At 42.8% G+C, this 3895-nt stretch overlaps 1 non-coding gene across 1 annotated transcript; it reads left to right on the top strand.

Annotated features, from left to right (window-relative positions):
- Positions 1 to 3270: 3270 nt before the first annotated feature.
- On the top strand, positions 3271 to 3377 carry LOC145637609 (small nucleolar RNA R71). The gene has a single exon (XR_014114373.1). It is a non-coding gene; the product is annotated as a small nucleolar RNA R71 (small nucleolar RNA).
- Positions 3378 to 3895: the final 518 nt, after the last annotated feature.

Raw genomic sequence — 3895 nt, 5'->3', positions numbered from 1 at the left:
AACACACCAAAAATAAAAGAAAAGAGGAAAAAGAAAGATACCAAATCCAAAATCTCCCCCAAGCCAGAATCAGACAATGTCCTCATTGGCTCGGGAACTAGCCCAGCATAGTTAGTCCTGATCATCCTCATCCATCGAGCCGAAGCCCGCACCTCCACTGCCACCTGCACCACCTACACCAGAAGAGCTCACGACCGATTAAGTGTTCTAGCCGCTCCTTTTGCTCTCGGCTAGCAATACGGATCGTCGGCCAATACGGAAGTTGCAAATCCGGGTCGTATTCCTCCCTCGAACTGGAGCTCCTACCGAAAATGGACCTAGCCCTCTCTGAAGCCATGGTAGAAAATGGGTTTGAAAATTTATTTGAATAAAATCTGAAACTTTTTATATGGAAATGTAGAGGATGAAGAGGGGATTACAAATATGTAAAAAGTTTTGAATTTGGATGAGAAATGGAGGAGAAATCTTAGAGAGAAGGTAGAGAGAATTTGAGTTTTAGAGAGAGAAAGTAATGGAGAAAGAAGAAAGAATGGGAAAAGCTGAAGAAAGAAGAAGAAAAGGAGGGACCGGGTATGCCGCGCCCGGTCGGGTGGCATCTCGCCCGGTCGGGCGATCTAAGTTGAAATTTGCGCTGTGCTCTCGCGCCCGGTCGGGCGGCATTCGCCCGGTCGGGCGATCTTATGCCCCGATTTTCTCCAACTCTCGCGCCCGGTCGGGCGCCATTCGCCCGATCAGGCGATCTATCGATCGAATTTTCAGCTCTTCTCGTGCCCGATTGGGCGGACAATTTAGTCCGTACGACGAATATCGCGCCCGGTCAGGGGGCCATCGCCCGGTCGGGCAAAAATACTTAATTTTTGGACCTAGGTCTCGCGCCCGATCGGGCGGCATTCGCCCGGTCGGGCCCGAGACTAATTGTCAGCTTTCGTATTTGCTTATTTTCTTCAAAATTTGGCTAACTCTTTTTTTTTCTTCAAACCTGAATAAAACTCATCAAACTCATTAAATTCCCTCATCTCTCCTCTCATAAGAAAAAGAAAAGAAAAACTAGTCTAAAAAGCGTTAAAAATACGGGTTGCCTCCCGCAAAGCGCTGGTTTATCTAGGTCCCGCACGACCTTCTTACCAAGTACAATAACTAGGACCTTTGGCCTAACGTTTGATCGGGTGGTTTCTCACCCGGTCTAGCGGTGTTTCGGATGCGACGCGGCTTCCTGACATACCCTGTGGGACGCCAATTCACCTTATCGGGTGGATCCTCCTTGACTTGGGTAAGGGGTTTTTCAATGCTACGCACCAAAGATCCTTCTTTGATCGAGGATTGCTTCAAATTATCATTGCATTCAACACTTGCAACTCGATCTGGTGGAACACTGACCGTAGGCTCAAATCGCACATTTTACTTGATCGGTTCCACCTTTTCATCCTCGAAACCAAGACCAACAGTGTAAAGTGCTCTTTCTATTGCATCGACTTCCTTCTGCCATTTGTCTATCTCATCTGAAAGGGATGCAACACAAGATACCGCCTCCAAGGGATCTTTTTCAAGAGCTTGGGGCTTGTTAGAATAATTCTCAACTACATTCACACTAAAACATTTTTCCTCAGTCATGGAGCTTTTAGGGGCATTATTCAGATTAAAAACAATTTTATCATCCCCCACTAATAGTGTTAACTTACCACTTCTCACATCTATGATTGCTCCTGCAATGTTAAGGAATGGTCTACCCAAAATAATTGGGGTTTGCATATCCTCAGCCATATCAAGAACAACAAAATCTACAGGTATATAAAATTTACCTACTCTAACGGGGACATCCTCTAAAACACCTAAGGGGTATTTGAAATAACGGTCGGCCATTTGTAGAGTTATATTGGTAGTTTTTAATTTACCCATATTCAACTTAGAACACACAGATAATGGCATGACGCTAACACTAGCACCCAAATCACATAATGCATTATCAATCAAGAGATTTCCAATATGACAAGGGATAGAAAAACTACCCGGATCTTTTAATTTAGGTGGAGACCTATTTTGAAGTACGACACTACACTCTACAGTGAAAGCTACTGTCTCTACCTCACTAATAGACCTTTTCCTTGTCAATATTTCTTTCATAAATTTTTCATACGAGGGGATTTGTGTGATTAATTCAGTGAAGGGAACTGTTACCTTCAAATCTTTTACCACCTCCAGGAACTTACCAAACTGCTTATCCAAGTTTGTCTTCAATTGACGATTGGGGAATGGAAGTTTGATAATTGGCTTTGGAGCATTATTGCTCTTATCTGGAGTAGCCACCTTCTCTGGAGTCGTACCCTGCAATGTAGAATTAGGTATGTTATTATTATCCTTTAGCCCTGCAGGGCTATCAACTACATTGTTTGGTTTAACGGAATCAAGATTAGCATTATTTAATAAAACAAGTTCATCAACTCTGGGCATAGAGGGCCCTTCATAGTTTGAACCACTCCTTAGAGTAATTGCAAATGCTTGATCCGTAGGCCTGGTCGATTGTGCCGGTAGAGCTCCCTGTTGGCGGGCTTGTAGAGTAGCGGAGAGTTGCGCAATTTGATTATCTACAATTTTATTATGTGCTAGAATTTGATCAATTGTGCGTCTCTACTCTCTATGTGCTTTTGCATATTAACCAACATTGCTCTAATTTCCACCAGAGAAGGGTCAGAAGATGAGGAGGGTTGTTGTGGTTGGTTCTTCTGGCTAGCATTGGGATGATAATATTTCTGCTGCTGTTGCTGTGGCGCCTGTGGTTCTTGTGGTGGTGGATTCTGAACATTAGTACTCCGGTAGGAAAGGTACGGATGATTCTAATACCCAGGATTGTAGGTGTTGGAGTATGGGTTATTCTGCCTATAAGCTTGAAAGGCATTAACTTGCTCCACGGAACTCCTGCAATCTTGCTCCCAATGACCTATAATACCACAGTTTTCACAAAAAGCCTCATTAGAATTATTATTAATCGCAGAAACATTAGCTACATTAGCAGTGCTCAGATTATCTAATTTTTGGCATATAGAGGTCAGTTGAGCTTGTAAAAAGGATACAGAGTCAACACTATGTTTCCCCTTGTTAGCAAATCCTCTAGGATTCCCATATTGGGAATTGTGTATCGCCATGTCTTCAATAACCTGACCTGCATCTTCAACATCAAGATTCATAAATCTCCCACTAGCTGCAGAATCTAAAATTATTCGAGAAGAATTTCCAAGGCCATTGTAAAAGGCTTGGATTAACTGCCATTGTGCTAAATTGTGGTGGGGGCAGTCTCTTTGTAGGTCCTTGAACCTCTCCCAAGCCTCATATAAAGATTCATCGACTTCTTGGGAAAAGTTCTGAATCGCACTCCGTAGTACGGTTGTTCTCTCTGCAGGATAATACTTATTATAAAAGTTCAAAACAAGAGTTTCCCAGTCAGTTATACCAAGTGCAGTTCTATTTAATCCATTAAACCACAATTTAGCTTTTCCAGTTAAAGAAAAGGGAAAAAGAATCTCCCTGATTTAGTCTTGAGTGACCCCGGCTTGCCTGATGGTGTTACAATATTGACAATAGTCGGCAATGTGAAGATTTGGGTCTTCACCCTTGGCTCCACTAAATTGCTTCCTCTCTATCATCGTTATAAATTGAGGCTTAATTTCGAATTGAACCCCATCAAGAGCCGAAGTAGGGGTGAGATGTGGAAAATCTGTAAGCTTTGGTTGTGAGTAATCACTAAGCTTCTTTGCAGCCGTCATCTCTAATTCTGGATCTGATGATACCTCTGAATCTCTAGAAACAGTTGGAGGGTCTCGGTGATTATTATTATCACCAGAATCCGCCAGGATTTGCTTGTAGAGATTTTTCTATCTATGGAAGGAACGTTCGATCTCAG

Source organism: Chenopodium album, chromosome 6 (genome assembly GCF_948465745.1).
Source record: "Chenopodium album chromosome 6, dcCheAlbu1.1, whole genome shotgun sequence".
NCBI classification, from domain to species: Eukaryota; Viridiplantae; Streptophyta; class Magnoliopsida; order Caryophyllales; family Amaranthaceae; genus Chenopodium; species Chenopodium album.
Note: the sequence above shows the minus strand (reverse complement) of the source record. Positions and strands in the feature narration are given on the sequence as shown.